The sequence below is a fragment of the Amblyomma americanum genome, chromosome 5, assembly GCF_052857255.1.
Source record: "Amblyomma americanum isolate KBUSLIRL-KWMA chromosome 5, ASM5285725v1, whole genome shotgun sequence".
Lineage (NCBI taxonomy): Eukaryota > Metazoa > Arthropoda > Arachnida > Ixodida > Ixodidae > Amblyomma > Amblyomma americanum.
The window spans coordinates 178,350,994-178,369,648 of record NC_135501.1 but is presented as its reverse complement, the minus strand read 5'-3'; the positions used below and the strand labels follow the sequence as shown (position 1 = coordinate 178,369,648).

General features: G+C 45.2%; 1 protein-coding gene across 2 annotated transcripts in view; it reads left to right on the top strand.

Moving 5' to 3' along the window:
• The window catches only part of mAChR-A (muscarinic Acetylcholine Receptor, A-type), a 382,284-nt gene that overhangs the window by 103,441 nt on the left and 260,188 nt on the right, over positions 1-18,655 (top strand). For both annotated transcript variants that reach the window (XR_013314984.1, XM_077665936.1), the window contains exon 2: positions 12,670-12,786. The gene's annotated coding sequence lies outside the window, so the exon portion shown is untranslated. The remainder of the gene's footprint in view (positions 1-12,669; positions 12,787-18,655) is intronic.

Below are 18,655 nucleotides of genomic sequence, written 5' to 3'. Positions count from 1 at the left end.
ATAAAGTATCATCTTTAACTTTAAGTTCCTAATCAACAGATACGTCTCTAAATGCCGAAAGAATGCCAAGAAAGACCCAGAAAGAACGATCAATTTAATTTTACTGCCGATAAAAGCTGAGTGTACTTGCACTGAGTGTCCCTTTGAGTTGCTCGTTCAGTTTTACTTTGGAAATAAAGCAAGGCGGATGTCCTGGAACGCAGTGAAGGCAGGCTAATAGACAGACAGCTTGGGACGAAGGGAGAAAAGAATGGGTAAGGGAATGCTCGAGGCCAAATATTATGTATTGTACGTTCAATTCCGAAAATTAATCCTAACGTGGCGAGCGAGAAAACGCACTAAGTACAGAAAGGTATAAAGGAAGGTTACGGCTGATCGGTAACAAATAACACGAAAACAATCAAGTTTCAGGATGACTAGAACTTCTCCACGAACGGGGTCCACTGAGCACTTTTAGAGCGCGGTTTGAGCATTCCATTACCTACACTATGTAAGGTAAGGACCGAGGAAAAAGTTTCCAACGTAATATTCTTGAAACCACTGCGCATTCTTTTTTTTTAATTTCAGCAAACATCTTACGATAATTTCCTATTTTTTTCTTTGCAGGGAGGAACTGATCAGGCGCCCTTAACTGCGCCACTCGAAAAAAACAGTAGTCTTCAGTACACTGACGGACCCGTAGAGAACAAAAAAAAAGAACAAAAAACCCGAACCTGTAATTTTCTAAGTATGTTAAGGTCAAAATTACGCAGCTCAAAGAAACACATATAAATCTCTAAATAATATACAGGCCGTCGCACTCGACAGTTACTTTGACAACCGGATTGTACAGCAGTTGCGTCCAAGAAAGTGCTCCGATCTGTCCAGCTGTTGGGGGATAGATTTGCATGTTAAAAGACAATCTGCAGTCAACCGGTACTCTTGCACATAAGCTGCGTAGGGCGCTACTTTACATAGAGATAAATCGACGCCTCATCTCTGCCGAAAAATTTGCATTCTTACCGAACCTGAAGCGCCGGCGCCGAGCACGGCCACCTTTTGTTTTGCACCTTCGTTCGCAGGCTACCATTCTCGACTAAGCTAGCACACCGGCCGTCATTACAACATGCTAATCAACCGGCTAACCCTTTCATAACATTACCAGCTGCCGGCGCAAACTGGGCGCTCGACTCAAAAGCTTTCCCTCTGCCTATTCCAGCTGCTATGTCGGGACAGAGTTTTGGGGGGATTTGGGGGATAAAGGAGTAGATTTTTCCGAGTAAACTCGTTGCAGCGTACGCTACATTTGATTAGGCACCGTACTAGCCTCCCTATTTTCGGTGTTCCAATCCGTCCTCTCTCTTTTTTTCATCTTCTCTAACTCTCCTGGCAGGCACAGCGCCGTTACTGCTACCCCTTACACTTTCCCCAATTTGCCGCTTTTTTTCGAACCCTTAAAAATAAAGCTAGCTCCCCTTTAGGTGTGGCCCAGTCCCCGTCCCCTTTGTTCTGGAAGCTTTTCTTAACTTCCCTCATCGGCAAAGCGTTGTTAATGCTTCCTCGTATGTTTCCTCCTCGTTACTTTTTTTTTCCTGAAAGAAAAAAGAGAGAAAGGAATTTCAATGAGAGTAAATGAGGAGAGCTGGGCCTTTTCCTTAAAGCTTTCTTCATCTAGATAGCCGCTTGGCGTGCCGAGAGTGACAGAGCATTCTTCATTGGCAGCTCTGGAACACACCGAGTGTGTTAAAAACACCTAATCGCCTCGCGTGATATATTTTTTTTTTCTGAGTGCTCGCCGCCACAGCTCCCCTCAAGGCCCGGGTTGTTTCTTGATCTCCTTTGCGCCAATTCCTCGACTCCGGAGGTACGGCCGTGGATACCGTATTCAAGCTCTGTGTATCCTTAGCTACGTTGTGTGCTTTCATGGCGTGCTGTTATCGGAGCCCGAGATTATTCAAAAGCGCGATGGCACGCTAAGGTGGGCTCAGTGGATGGGCAGCGTTTCGAATTCTCGGTTGGTTATAAGGGGGGTGGGGAAAGGGGGTTGCTAGTAAGAACTCTGAGTCTATACACGTATCAACTACTCTTAGAGAGGGCGAGAAATAGGTTATTAGCTGCTATATAATGGCGTTCTAAGTGAAGGCTTTCTTCTTGTGAGTAACCAACCTCTGGTGAGATGAAATTAATACAGCGCAGTATTAGACGGCTGTGAGAGACACAAGAATTCTCTACGAAATAAACATTGAATGATTGATTGATTGATTCAATTTTATTTCTCAACATTCATACAAGGCATGCTTGTGAAAACATCTGGATTCCTAGCTAAAAGCTAGTTGGGATCCATGCAATTCAGTTTCAAAGAAAATTGCAGGCATAACTAAAATTAATTACATACATATAAAAGCTCATGAAATTAGAAATAACATAAATGGGTACATAGAGTAACAATATTCAGAGCACCAAGCCTCTTTTACAAACGCATACAAACACACGAAAATACATGAAAAGAAAAAACACTGGCTTCACTCATTGTTTATAATATTTCTTCAATGACTCAGGAAGAGTTTTACTATGTTTGAGTTCACATGGAAGCTTGTTCCACAGCTTAATACCAACATGGGCCATCCTTCTTTCTCCATAGACATTTTTCGTTTTCGGAAGAAGGAAATTTCTATGAGTAGCGTTGCGAGTGCATAGTGGTGGGATACAGAATAGCGATGAGTGTAACGGGTAATTGTCTTTAAGGCATGTGTGTATTGTCAAGACAGTCCTGTATTCAAGTAATGATTGTAGTTCATGATCATGTAGTGCATGATCATTTCTTCTACCGCTCCTGAGTTAAAACAACGCAATTTCACTGACGCGGTGTGGGTTTTATGAAGCACAAAGTGTGGTGTTGATAATTCAAAGCCGTTTTGATGGTTCTCATAGCTAGTATCGAACAGAACAGAATTCGTGTTTTTCTACCGTCGTAGAAGGAAAACAGCAGAGTTTGCTAGTTCGGTCAGAAATACCCGATAAAATACTTTGCTGGACTGCATCTATTCTTCTATCATTCCAGAGTTACAACGTGGCAGGTGCGGTGAATCACAAAAGTAACGAAGCACCAAATCCAGTGCGTAGAATTCAAGATTGATTTCAAGGTCTTTACAGCGCCTCAGGCGGCGGTGTTCTTCGTTGGCTTTTCCAGGCTTTCAGCCTCGAACTTTCTCTTCCTGAGTGGTGTGGCTGAACTGCTGGGCGCGACAGTGTGTCACTGGCTGGTTCAAGGTCACACTTGTACGGCTGTTCGACGAAGTGACGGCTATAGTATAGGCAAAAAACCGGGGACGCAAACAAAATTGTCTCAGGGAAGATGACGATGATCATTGATTTTTATGGCGCAAGGGCATCTATGGCCAAAGAGCGCCATGACACAAGGTATATTCTTTTTTGCTCAAGGTGGGGTCAAAAAGCCATTTTTCAAGCATTTCACCCTAAATAAGCCGAGCATCAGGCAGCGGAAGCTTGTACCCGCTGTATCACCGGTGGGTACCCGGCGGCACTCGGGATCGAACCCCGCACCTCCCGCAAAGGAGGCGGATGTTCAACCACTTGGCCACCGCTGCGGCTGTCTCAATGAAGAGTCCTGTGCTTTACCTATTGTATAACATATTTATGCAATGCGTTAAGCGCGGATTTGTGCACCTGACTTGTGCAGTGGGTGCAAGCTTCAAGAAGCATGCATCTCTCCTGCCGTTGGTCCCTCAAGGGGAGTGGGCGTAAGCCCTTTTTCTGTGTCTTCAATTTGTGTTCTGCCTGCGCAGTTTTGTATTCTCGCTATCGACGCAGCAAGGACCTGGTGCCTATCGTGGGCACAAGTCTACTTACAACGGCACATATCTTTCCACGTAGCCGGCGGAGGACAACTGTTTTGCGGGCCGAAAACAAGGCCGTGCTGCATCAGGATACAAGGTGCCATACAACCTTGTCTGGAGTGGACGACTATATTGTACAGAGAGGACCATGTGGTATTGGTGCCACGTGTGTCTGCGGCTCTGAGAGCGCGGTCTGCGGGTGCCTCACACTGAGAGGGGGATCAGACTGCTGCAGGGTCCAGACACAAAAACATTGCGTCAATACGCGGTGCGTCTCTATCTTAACACCTTCTCCTTTGCAGAGTAGCGCGTCGGTCGTTTTTCACGCCATCGAAAATATATACAAGGAATACTGACGACAAATTCAACTTGGCGAATAGTGATCGATCAACTCGTTCAAAATATGACGAAGCTTTCACTAAAAGCGATGTATTTATACGACAAAACAAGACGAAACAAACAAAAATATCAGATACACTGTTAGTTTTTTACACGGAAACTACAATGTTGTCAAAATATTGTGACGCGTCTACCTGGCGCCAAAGTACAGCGCGAACCACTTCTCGCCGGAGATCACAGTGTCCATATTGGTCTCGCCGTCATCGTCGACATCTCAAGTCTGAATACACTAGCGAGAAAAGTTATTTTACAGCGATAGCTGTTAGGCACCCGTCCCTGGCTTTCGCGTTGTAGTCGTCCGCCGTCGTCGGCATTGGCGTAACCGGTGGGTGCGTTAATGGCATCCACCCGCCGGTGTCGCATAAGCCTACGGGTGGCTCTGTTTCGAACAGCCGCCTGCGAGAAAAAAATAACGCCTGAACAGCTATCGCTGAATCTCGCGTTACATAGCCGTAACCGTCCTCTGAGCTTTTTTATCCTTTTACACAGTTCTCGGCAAGAAATACGAATTTCTTTTTCCTCTGAATGAGAGCCGCAAAAGCCAAATGGGTGAACTTTACTAACTTATGTCGTCTCCTGTGTCCCCTTAAACGACCTTATACCTTTTTCGTTTCTTTGGCCGAGTGGTTCTTACATTCTATCTCTCCGTCTAAGCCGAAAAGAAACGGCGGTTGAAGCCAGTTACGCATCTAGTACTACGCTTCGGAACAACCAGACCACCACGACCAAATTGCGCGTTCTCCAGCAGCCCAGCAACTCTGGCCCGGAATGTCCTCTATCAAGCTCACCCCCCCAAAAGTCATACCGATGTGCATTACGGCGGCGAAAACGTTGGTCCGCTTTGAGGACACCCGGAATGCGGGTCATATTCTGAGACTACGCAAGAGGCAGCCTGCTGCGACCGGTCCCTATATACTGTGTCCCTCCCGCTCTTTTTTTCTGTCCCCGCTGAGGCAACGGGATGGTCTGGAATGCCTTCGGCATGCCTGTCGCTTCTGGGTCGGAACACAAAAAATAAAAAAAGAAGCGAGGAATTCGGCCGCCGCCTATTCTTGGTCTGGCTTGACTCGGCTTGGCTTTGCGCCGGATCGATGGCTGACAACAGCGCTGCAACTGGCTGCCTTGTGCCCGAGCCCCTAAGGTCGCAAAATTGAAGTCGCCATCACGACGTAGTGACCGCTCTCTTTGGGATACATGTTCTGATAACAAGTGTGTCTACTTTGAGGCCGGAATTTGTAATAGCCGCTTTAGTCCCACTCTATAGTTACAGCGAGAATCCCTTGTCGAACAATATGTGGGGTCCATTTTTGCGTTTATCTCATTGCTAGGAAATTCAAATATCTGTACATTTTAGATTCTGGTAGGCAAGGTTTGTTTTAATGGGTGAAATATTTCGAAAGCACGTTCCTTTCCTTCTTAAACTTCAACCTACACAGCAGCTAAGTTTACTGAACTTCCATAACTCCTTGGTACAAAGTTAGTGCATCGAGATATCATTATAATACTGTGCAAAAATCAAATAAAAATGAAAAACAACTAAAGAACAGTGTCGGTGTCTGCGAAGTGACATGCAAAGAGGACCCCATGTCACTGAACTAACCCATTAACGCAATGGCGTCGTACCCTCAAGGAGTAGCCTGACTTTCCCCTAAATTTTTGTTTTCCGAAATTCAGTGGAGCAATTGCATTGCGCTGTTTCCAAATCAAACAAAAACCTCCTGGCACATTAAGCTGTAGATTCGAATTGCCCCTGTGATGAAATAGCTGGACGCAAAAATAAACAAAGCCGTAAACAGCAAAAAAAATTGCCCTTTATAAACATCAAGAAATGGAATGCAACAAATTATCACTTCAAGTGTTCCGCAACAGCTCCTGCGTTCCTAAACAGTGTTGTAAACTTCTCAGGAGTCGCGAAAAACTGAAGTTTCGTGGAGTTCAATTTCTTTGGAGTCAGTAGTTAGAGGTGAGTCAAAAAGATCTGGAACCTTTAATGGTGAAATCTAAACCACGACCGTCCAGAATTTCTGTGAAACTTTACTTTTCTTCTGGACTGACAGTTTCCAGGCGTATATCGAGGCGTGCGACATGAAATGTCAGTGAGCCTCGCCTTGCGTTGTTCGGTTAAAGCCACCGTCGGTGAACTGGTGATGACGATTCTGGCGCTCCATGTCTCTTTAGTTCTTTATTTCTACATTTCCTCTGCGAGACAGACTTCAACAAACACGTACAAACACACAACACAAACACACACAAAGAAACAGCGTCGGCAGAAGACGCGCTGCGAAATTTGGAGACGATGTAAGCCTTTCCGAACTTTGAGTTCACGTCCCGGGAACAACCATTATTACCGAATTCCCCAGAGAGATGAGGAAAGCGAAAAATCTTTGCCGAGCCGAGGCGAACTTCAAAGGAACATTATCGCGTTAAATCCGCGTTGGACTCCGCTTTCATCCGCACCCGCTTCCGCCGACTTCCTTCCGCTGTTCCTTCGTCTCATTTTTTTTGGTGAAAAAGGTAGACCGGCTTCTTTTCCGCCCAAAATAATAGGTAGTAAACCAAACTAAATGTAAACGACGAAGCTAAAATGCGGCTGCATTTGCAGCCGTGTATACCACGGTCGCACAAAGACTGAGTTTCAAAGGGAATCTTGAAGATATGCTGGACCCTCCTAAGCATCCTGGGAGGTTTGCTGAAGATGTTGAAATTAGCCACTCTGGAGTGGCTTCTTCGTCAATTTGCGTTTATGATCGCCACGAATTTCTGAGAATTCTATGCTGCCATCATCGTGCGTTCTCAAAGAAAGCTCCGGGTGGTTCCTGTCGATCAAAGCATGGCGGTAAAGCGAGCAAATGATGTAATGATAACTCACAACTCACAATTCCTGGGACAAAAAAGGTACGCGATATCAACGGCTTCTCATTTGTTCTCGAAAAAGAAACTTACTCAGAAAGAATATTTTCGTGATGTTGAACATCCTCTGATTTATTTCATTGCATGCAGGCACAAACGTTTCCATCCGGTTCCTTCCTGTAAAGGGTACTTTTTTGCAATACGGCTCTTAAAGAGGCAAAGAGAGCTTTACAATAAATCAAGAAGCGCGACAGTAGTAGGTACATTCGACGCCCATGTTCGACAGGACGGCAAATACGATGCGCTCAATTTTTGAGACTTGGTATAGCCGATTCTATCTCTGCCGCTGCGCTTTTTAATATATTTTTCTAAGATGCCAAGCTGACATAGTGTTACAAGCACGCATGATCGCATTCGCAGTGGATTAATTTTCTCTTCCCCTCGTTAAGCAAACGTCCAACTTAGTCATATTTGGTTGGCCTTCGTTGCGGAAATCGCAGGTTGAGCTATTCTTACTCGACCGTCCGAAACAAGGATGCGTCCTTGGTCCTTAAGCCCACGGAAAACATAAACATTAAGATACCTACTGGCGGCCAGAGACATTGTCTCACCTCTCGACGAACTCCTCGCTCACAGCCAATATCGTCTTTATTCTTTTTCTTTTCTCTTCTCTTTGGTTCCTCTCACCTCGTCATTCTCGTATCCACCTTTACGAGCCCCGACCTCGTAAACGAGAACCAACGGATGGAGGCTCGGCTTGCCAGGAGAGCGTGGTCGTCGTATATACCTCGGCGGCCGGCGTATTGCCCTCCCTCCATACATACCATATAGTATACACTGGAAGCTCCGATCGTACGTCGTGTGCAGGGCGGCGGCATTACTGCGGGCAGCGGCGACACACACCCCCTGTATATAACGCCGCGTGTCGGCGCTCCATGAAGCCAGTCCTGGGCTATATATACAGTTTTCACGTTGCAGTCCCAACACAGCCACCGGTCTCTTTCTCCCAGCTTCGTGGGCAATACAAAGGCGAGCCAAACGACCCCCCCCCCCCCCCCCCCCCCCCTGCCCACCTTTGGCTGACATTACAGCATGCGAGGTAGGCGACGCCTACCGCCGGATGTTTCGTCAGGTGTCTTATAAGGTGCGCTCGGGCGCACGCTGTGACGCGTGATATCTCTCCGGAAGTATAGTGTCAGTCTCAACCCCCTTCCTCGCCTTCTCAACTTTCCCCTGCACTGTCCGGATATTTCCCTTCGCACTTTCTTGGGTGCCCTTTTGGCCGGAAGTTACTCGGGGATTGTTGACAGCTTTTGCGAGTCAGACGAAAACGAACGCGCTGATTGGTCTGTGGGAGGTTGTTTCTTCGTTTTCATTTCTCCAGGGGGCGCTTGTTGCCTTCTTTGGCTCTTCGTTTACTAGCTGGCTTTGTTTTACACTTAGTTCTTTTTAGTTTGATCCTTTTGTCGCTTTCAGTGTTTTTCTTTTTCGCATACCTTTTTCGCATACTTTGCCTAGGATTCCGGCTTCAGTAAAGCTTTCAATTTTTACTTTGAATACCTTATTGGGAATTGCTTTTTTTACGGGCTTTTGCTATCACCTTGGGGGCTAACCTGTTGATACGTTTTTTTTTGTGTGTGTGTGTGTGTGTATGGAGACAGTTTTGTTTACTTGACTTCTTTTTGGCCTTGTTTTTGTCTGTGTTTTTACTTTATTTTCTGTTGTCGTCTCTCTCTCTTCTTGTTGTTTCTATCTTATTGCCTGAAACGTAGATCCACGCTTTTAGCACCTATTTTATCACCTAGTTTTTTGTCTCTTACATTGTGCAATCTTTAAGAATACTGGAAAGCTGGCACTCATTCGAGGCACCCTAGGCATCAGAATATTACTTCTTATCGTGCTAATGCTGAACCACTTCCATGAATGTTTACCTGAATGTAGCCAGAGTGTAGTTTTAAAAGTCAATGTTTGTGAAGCTGAATGCAACGACTTCCGTACCACAGCCGTTCTACTCACGCAGAGTTCCATAGTGGAATGAACATTGTATTCGTTCTATAAGGTGAGCAGCCGGAAGTGGACGCATACGTATACGGCTAAAGAATTATGCACTCACACTAACGCAGCGCTGGTTGAGAGATGGGAGCATCCGCATCCTACGCAGAAGGTGCGGGGCTCCATCGCCAGTGCTCCCATGTACACTACAGTCTGCAAGGGGGCACAAGGGCTCCTTTGGCCTTGCGCTCAGCTTATCTGTATTGAAAAGCGTGAGGCAATGTTCCCTAATCTTCACCTCCCTTTGAAAGGAAAGGCTACTCCTAAAACGCTATTGTAATAAGATGCTTTTGTAAAGTAATGGGCTTCAACGACGCAGCATATTTCGCTTATGATCGCACGGTGTATTGTGAATTTTCGCATCCAACTTGCATCGGAGGTCCCCCACAGTTCCACTGTGTGACTTGCTGCTTAATATTATTCTTGTATGTATTTCAAATCAAGCCCATAATATACGATTGATTGATTGATTCATTGATTGATTGATTGATTGATTGATTGATTGATTGATTGATTGATTGATTGATTGATTGATTGATTAAAAGCACTGAACCAAGGGCGCGTATAGCATCATTCTTTTCGAATGTAATATGTTTTCCCAAAGATACGCTTCGGGACTGCGTTTCATCAGTACCACTGAAGATCTTAGCAAAATAACTCTTCCTGTTATAGGTTTTCCGCAGGGACATTTTGAATATCTTCCGAGCACATGAGCGCGTTCAGTATCTTCTCTTCTCCAGAACGACTTGCACGTACCGTATTGCAATGCACTCTCGAGTTCGCTCTGAAATGTAAAAGAAGGCTTCTAAGTTGAAAAATCTTGTGTGTGTGCTTCTCAAATAGCGACCATATAACACAAAGCTTTCATTTATGCTTTCATTTTTCTACCTTTGCGCTGTTTGCTTGACAAAAAAAAAGCTCTTTCTCTATATAAACCTGAGAGATCCCAAACCTGCACTACAGTAAACCTAAAACGCTTTTCAGAAAAAAAAAAGATAATGCAATGAACATGCTCACTGGCTTTGTCCGCTAGTGATACAGCATTTCAGCTTCCCAGAGGGACGGCTTCTGGTAGCCGCTGGCTTTAAATTGCATCGTTCGAGTTTTTGCTTTTCATTACTTTTTTAATACATTCAGTAGACTGACTGGCTCATCCAGTCTTGAGAGCTATGGTCACAGCCTGTGCACTTCATATTTCAAAGCCGCATTTCATTCTGAATGATTGTTGCCATCACTACTTCCTCTTTGTCTTCGGTGGAAGAGGCAAGGGCTTTGCCGATGGTATTTCAACAAGGCGCATAACAGCGACGTCAGAGCTTAAACTGCATTACTTGATCAGGAGGGAAAAAAGTAAAGAAAAGGAATGAAGTAATGAAAGTGGATAGAAGGAAAGAGGTAAGCATAAGCGAAAAAAAAAAGAGGGAGCAGTGAACCTGTATAAAATTTCCAGCGCTGGCGATTTAGAGTGGCAGAGAAAATGGAAAAATAAAAGAAAACGAAGAATTACACGGCTTCGCCTTCACATTTCTTGCGGTGATGGCGAAATTGAGGAACGCCATTGCATCACAGAAGCGCATGTAGGCGGCTACTGCCGTACGAAAGCCGAATTTTCCGAAAGAGAACTTTCGAGAGAAGAATATAAAAAAAAAGGGACATGAAAAGTACGAAAGCATTCAGTCGGTTCCCCGCAGAAGAACAAAGCGGAGAATTTCATCTCTCACGCGGAGCAGATCGCTTAATAAATACAAAATCTGAAAGCGGCTCAACTTAATAAAGCATTCACACCGCTCTCAGTCTCGCAATGAAGCCATTAGTCTTTTAATTGCGAGTCGCAAGAGCCGAAAAAAGAAACAAATTGAGACGAGCGCTACTTGCCTAAATGGCCACATGGTATTAGTTTAGTATATTTTGTTTGAATTCTTACTGTGTAGCGGTGCCGTCCGCCTTCCAGATACGCTTATTGCCTCGACGTATTTTTCAAGCGTATGTGTGGCTTCCAAGGTGCATACAGACAACATACATTCACGAAACGGAAACCGTGAGAGCCGGAAAAACGTACCAACCGAGAAACTTGTGCTGTCTGGCTTTCGTGCTGGACAGATTCTACGTCTCAGGCTCGGAAATTTGCTGCTTAACCTAGCCAACGCCTGAATATTACTGGTTTTGATTGGCAGGTGCAGTCACGTCACTCAGATTTGTCCCTCTGCTGGAGTTTAGCGACTATGAATTTCTCCTGCTGTGCACAAGATGGCGGGACTGGCACGCAACCACCAAAACCACATCCGGAAAGAAGAGCAAACAAACTCTACTAGTACTGCTTTAAAATGCGCAAATGAACGCGACAGCTTTTTAAGATGTAACTGTGAGTTTCTGTGGAAACTGTACGGCTTTCCTTTGCAGCTGTATGGCTGCGCTTGGGCGGCTACCAATGAGTAATTACTCTTTTATGACATATCAACTCCTCCTTCGCGGATTCCACAAAAGAATTTGACCAACACTGTTCACACTGTGAGTTATTGATAAATTCGCTCTCGCCCTACCATACGCTAGCCGTGCCGGTTAGCTCAAACGGTAGAGTGAGTATTGAAGAAGCGTAGCTTGTTGGGCCAGTTGGTGCATGGTATGAGGAAAACCAGCGAAAAGGACGCATTCACAAGGAGGAGAAGTACACAGGACAACGCTGGAAACACAACTGAAAATTCTTTACTTCGCCAACATCAGAAGCGGGCGCACATGCGCGTGAGCACCACAAACGCTATCAAAACAGCAAACACAAAACTGATTAAGCGAGCGAAGAAACATGTGGCAACCTATGTCCCATTCATGAAAGTGTATTCTTTTGCCGTGAACCTGACAGAGCTGTCGCTGACGCATTCAGTTCCTAACTGCTTGATTTTAAAAGCTTCTAAGATTTCTCGTTCTATCTGTGTTTTGCCGCGGCCGATGATGTTGACATTATGGAACAGAGGGGTGCAGTCTTTGCAGTGGTTGCAATGTCTTGGAAGATTTGCTGTGTTGCCTGGCTGCAGCGAAGTGCGGTGCTGCCTCATACGGTCGTTGACGCATTGACCCGTTTGACCTATGTAGGCCTTGCCACAGACAGTGGGAGCGAGTAAACAACATCGGTTGTGCATTTGGTGAACATGCGCTGGTGTTTAACATTACATTTCTTTTTTGTGCTGATTTTTGAGATACGTGAACAAAGCGACGACAGTTTGGTGGGCGCAGAAAAGACTACCTTAACACCGTATTTCATGGTGTGCTGCAGTGAGTGAGTGCTCCGGTGAAGCGGTGTTCCCGGGATCGATGCACAGAACAGGACAAATTTTTGTTTAACTGCGAAGTTCCTGAGTAAGCTGAATAGTTTTCCTTGCTTTCTTTGCGCCTGGGTGGATGCCGATGAGTAAATACTCCTTTATTACGAATGTGTTGTTCCGTGCCTCTGAGAGTGGGAAGAGCTTTAGAGATTAAATCGCATGGCAAATTTATTTTCTTGAATATCCTTCGTTTTTTTTTTTTCATTCTTCTGCAGGAATGGACGGTCACTGCAGTACTTCGCAGCCTGCAAGCAGGGGATAACGTTCCTTGGACCTCCAGCCGTACCTGTCGCATCAAGGACAAGGAAAGGGCGCCTGACATCTGTGTAAGGGTGAGTTCCTGCACACCTGTTACAGTTGGCGCCACGGGCACCTGATGTTCTGGAGAAGTTCAGATTCCAATACGCGTGTCTCTTTTTATATTATTTTATGATCGACATTGTGTGCTCTGGCTACGTTTAGGCGACTATTTCAGCGTTTGCATGAACTCCAAACAGTGCGGGTCGAGTCGATTATTGAAGATGAAAAGCGACTTTGTGAAGAAAAGGCGCTGCTAGTCTTCTACTCTCTTTGTCGGTGATTTCACACCCTCCTTAAAAAAAAATGTCCCCAGCTCGACTTTCGTCAGGTTCATGTAAACGCTGCAAATCAGAGCATCACGTCACCTGCACACGTGTGTCGTTTTCTAAGATTTCCAATGCGACAGCGACACAAATGCCGTGTCTTGATCTCCTTTATTAGTTTAGAACGGAGGTGGCGCGCTCTGGCTACGTTTAGGCTACTCTTGCAGCGTTTACATGAACTCGACAGAGTGCGGGTGCAGTCAATTATTCAAGATAAAGAGCGGGTTTGTGAAGGAAAGTCGCGAATCGTCCTCTCATCTCTTCTACGATGTTTGTAAACTTGCCTTCAAAAAATGGTCTCAATTCGACTTCTGTCGAGTTCAAGTAAACGCTGCATATCACAGCATCATCTCACGCTGTGGTATTCAGCGTTTATTTTTGCTCTTTAGGGGTTCCATGGCGATTTGAATGTGCAGCTTAAACGGAAACAACGGTACGTGCAAATTCTTGACCAAGTCTTGAGCATCCGTAGTCATGTTTTACCAGTGGGCTTGGTAGTACGCACTTTAATCCTTAATTCGAAGAAGGCGCTGCAGCACAACTGCTTTGGGGAATTTTGTTTTTCTGGCAATTTTTGTAACCTTACCAAGAATTTAGACTGCCTAGAATATATTAATTTTTTGGCTAACACACCACTCTTCCAGTTTGGCAAATTTTATACTTTTCTCCCTCTGTTTTTGGTTTCTCTGTTGTTTTATTTGTAGCACCCAATTTACTTGCTCCCTACGCTCATGTGCTAGTTTTTTTTTCCTTTCACGTAACTTAGACAGTTATCACACAGCACCGACCCCTGTGCCCGCCTTCACCGGTTAGTGGGCAAACCAGCAAAAAGCGTCCACGCCAAAAATGTTTTATTCTTGGTTCCGCCCAAAGCCAGCTTGTTTCTGTCTGTGCTCACACCGAACTGTCACGCAACCTTCTCCAATTTTCGTGCCTTCTATCGGTTCATCACGACTCCAAGACTTTACTTGCCAAACGTGCTCAGAATAGATGTGTCTCGAATGCGGTCACAACAAATACCGTGCCGTCCACCGCGGCGGCATTGCAGAAAGTGCCCAGTCTAGTCCCGTCTTCCACCGCCGTGCAGACCTACCCCGCTTTCCCGGCAACTCCGAGAAACAAGACCCCTCCCCGATAGCGGAGGAAAATAAAAAAGAATGAAGAGAAAAGGAAGACGCATTCGGTAATCCCGCGAGAGAATCGGCCCTCTTCACGCCTCTCCTTCTGTCGCAACTTTGTACGTCGTTTGTCCTGGGAACCGGAACACGGACAGGGAAGCCTTTTCCCTGTCGATTCGAGAAACCGTAAAACTTCCCTAATGAGGACAAAAAGGCTCTCGACAAGAGCGAAGAGTGGGCCTGGGCCGACTTTCTCTCGCCTCGAGGTCGAAGCGGCGACCGACATGCATTCGCTGTAGCTGTCGTTAGCGGAGCATGCCGCTTCTTTACTCGCAGATCCCCGACACAGGCAAGATGCGCTATTCTCTTTTTCGCTGCTTGGAGGTTTTATTCCCTCCTTGATACGCAGCACCCCTTCGTATAGCCTATCCCTTTTAAGGAATCTTTTTTCGATTGGTAGCCATATTCAAGTCCGATCCCGTTTACATCAAAATGCACGTCCGTTTTTTACCGAGTTTTTTTTTTTCAACCAACAGGCATCACTTGTGGAGTCGAAGTGCGCCTGACAGTCTTATATAACTCACTGTAATCCCACGCAGTCGCGTTTTCAGGAACTGTATAGTAAATCGCTCTAAGCAGCGTAAGGAAAAAGGAAAGCGGCTGTAATAAAGCGTGGAACACTACAAGGATACAATGGATATGAATACGAGGACTGTGGAAGGGTGTGCTGTTTCCGGCCACGACGCTTGAGACCTTGCTAATGCGCTTGAAATCAGATAAGCCTTAGACCGCTCTCCTTCGCCGAGCAGCCAAATCACTCCCATGTTCCCGGCGCTTCACAATCAGATTGTTAGTTATTTTTCCTGAAATATGCATTTTGCCGAGTTGCTGAACATACGCCATAAGACGCTGTTGCGTGTTTCTCAAGGCATTGAGACCAGTAGCAAAAAGCACGGAGACAGCAGATCAAGCTCTCTCCTAGTACGCTTCCGTCCGCTATCAATTATACGCTAGCTTTCATGTCTTGCCAGTACATCTGTGAGAAGTACTGATCACCCCGTAGCTAACGACACACAACGAGGAACAGTCAAACAAAATTTAATTCTTCTTTCCTTCGCGAGGCGGCACCCGCCACGCCCCCGGCTGGTGTAATGACGTAAGCCACCGCTGGCGATTAGTGGCGCCACGTCGCGGCAGGTAAACGAACCGAGCACTTCTTGCAAAAGTCTAATGCGGAGCGAGAGAAGTGGCTGACTTTGAAATGGACAAGGCGCTTCTCTGCGCAATAAACGAAATATGGGCCGGCTGTATGGACGATTTCAATAATTCTCCTGTTTCATCACGTGATCCACGGGAGACCAGGAAAGGTAACCCTTCCCGGTAGGAAGAGAAAGTGCGGAGTAGCTATTGCTATGACTTCTTCGCACCTTTTGAGGCCAATAGAGAAGAAAACTTTTTAGGGTTCTATTTGCAAGACCGAACTGACACACGTAAGTGCGAGCACTGCTTCGAGCTTGTCCAAATAATGATGCTGATATCATATTTGTGATAGGCTAAGAAGGATTCCCCAACGTCCACCTGGATACTTTAGCGCAGCGTGTGGCCGCCTTTGCCGAATTCTCACCTTCGAAACAAAGCTAAAGAAAGGTGCCGCTGACGACACAAGCGAGCCTTCCTGCCTTGGCGTTAACGACAGCAGCGTTACAGCTGCCTAGAGTTGCGGAAGCAGAGAACAAGCAGCCTAAAGAGGAAGACCGCTATGATATAGGTCACTGAAAAATGATGTATTGCATCCTGGCTGATCCCCAGCCTTGGGTATATGCCTTTAAACCTGAGGTCATCATCATCATCAACATAAAATGCTGTATGTTAATTAAAACACGTAGTGCGTGCGCTGCTGAGTGCGCTGAGTTGGCAGGAATCGAAGCTGAGTTCTTTGCGCAGTCGTAGGTTCGAAAACCGCTCTGGACGCTAAGGTGAAAGGTTGTCTTGCGCTGAATACCATGCGAAAAAAAAATTTCCTAAAGTTTCGGCTTTCGTTTCGGCTTTAGTTTCGGTTTCAGTTTCAGTCTCTACGTCGGCACGGTTTCGGGACGATGTTCTCCCGAGTCTACCGAGAATTTTCGCCAAATAAGCTACATGCTCAGAAACGAATGGAATCAGCAGTTGCATGAATCTGGAGACTTCCAATGAGAAAAGTTCCCAAAAATAGCAGTCCGCGGATAGTTACGATTTTTCCAGCTCAATGATTGCACTTGGCAAGGCAACTGAGAGTGGGAATGATATGGAAATACAAATATTGAAGTATGTGTAGTAGTGAAGGCGCTATTCCGGGGCAATATGACAAAATTGGTCTACTGTGACAAGTCATCAAGACTTAACACCGTCGCTCGCGTCTCCAGGTATTCTCCGTCCTACTTCTATGACGTGTGATAGAACCGAATTGAGAAACTCTTACTCTTACAGTAGACCATCTGCGTGCAATGTGTACTTTCTTATTTTCTATTTTAATTCACTAGGACAAGCTGGAAACGAAAACTATTTGACAGTAATAAGTGCTCGGAATGTTATTTGAAACCGTGCGCCACATCAACTTTACCGATCAATCAACGAACTTGTAGACGTGTTACACTGGCATTTTCGACTGCAATTGACTTTAAAGGTCTCTGGTGTTACATGCCAGCGCCGCCTGCCACTGAGCTCTCAACAGCAGCTGAGTTCTACTGAGATAAAAGAGCGTGCCGAATCAAAGAGCAGATTTCTCTCCATGGGGGCAGCAAATCTTTTACTTCATAAACAATACGCGTTAAGACACACAATAGCAGGAAGCCCTGTTAAGAAAACCGTGGCGCAGTGCATAACCCACACAGGCCTTTAATGAATTATTCAGGCTTTGTGTGCGCTCCAGCTCTTGCATACGCAACGTAAAAAGCTTGGGCAGGAAGTGCAATCTGGCAAAGTAATATGGCAAATCAGTGTTTCAAAACGCACATATCAAAATGAAAGCTTGGCTTCGCGTGGCAAGATCATGCCGTAGAAAATTCTGACTCAGTTTCGCGGAAGTTTCTAGCTGGTAAACAGAGTCTACTACCGTCTACTCGAATTGCAGTTCGATATATAAACTGCCATGTAGTCGCACAGCTTGCAAACGCACTCATCTTCCGTATACCTCAATGGTAATTAAAAAAAACAAATTGAATTTTAGTTTCATAGCAGTGAAAGTACCCTGCACTGGTCGTATTGCAGAAAAAGAGCTCAATCCAGAATTTCCAAGGAACCCAGTACTCGTGTCCCTCTTCTGACGTCAACACTAAACTACACTGAAAAACAAAAACACCATTAATGGTTTTGTCAAACCAAACTTGCGAAAGCAGCCACTACCCACGGTCTCCAAGGAAACTGTAGTATGATACAACTTAGATAAACAGCAGTTGGTAACAATGGGCCACACTCCGCAGCGCGTCTATCACTCATCTGAAATGTCACAGAAGTAAACGAATTCAACTTTTTGATATTTTACTATATCAAACATGCAAGAGGAATCAAAAATTTTTATTTCACAATTTTATATGCTGGTTAGACTCTTGTTTTAAACAGGACTTTTTTTTTCGTGGAGTAATTCCGAGCTGTGGTCTCTGCATGGTTAAGTTGTATCCAACTATAGTTATAATTAGCGCGTAGTATATTATTATTTTCTTTTTGTATTTGAGATGTAACGGAAGTGGGGATCGAGTTATCTAATTATCGCTGCTCATCTGTCTCAGCCACGAAAACTTCAAGGAAAGGTTTGCTTTTGAGTTCTACTGTCATATTTTACGTCCAAAACATCGTCAGTAGTGAGCAGAGCTGTGAAAGTGAGTCTACAGTCAGCTCCAACACTGAAGGCAACTACTAGACTGCACAAAATCACAAATTTTTTAGGTATTTCTGCACTAAATTTGGAAACGTGTGATGAATATTTTTGGCGTCTGGAGGAAACCTATTCAGGATAAGGAAAAAGCGTAATTGGCGGTAATATTTCTAGAGCAGTCATTGGTCAAACGCTAATGAAGTGTTCGCCTTCACATTGCTGCTACCTGCGCACACCCGGTTATGTGTGCAGACTTCAAAGGGCACTCATTAAAATGTGAGCTCTGGCTACTCAAGAAACCAGGATAATCAGGCTGCTGCGCAGGCAGATCGTGTTGGCGCATGTGATATCTCACAAGAGACGTAATGCTTTTAAATGTATGAAGCCACATACAAGATGTCTTACTAGTTCGTGTTTCCTAACATTCACTAACGATAACGAAATGAGCACGTTGGCAAATCTTGTTTTTTTTTTCTCCACAGGTATTTTTTTCTATCCAAGGCTATTTCAGGTAGCCGAGTCTCCTAGACATCGTCATTTTGCAATTTGTAAGGTGTTATTTCGGGAAACAAAAATGAATACCTCAACGCTATTGGTCGTAGGGGTAGTC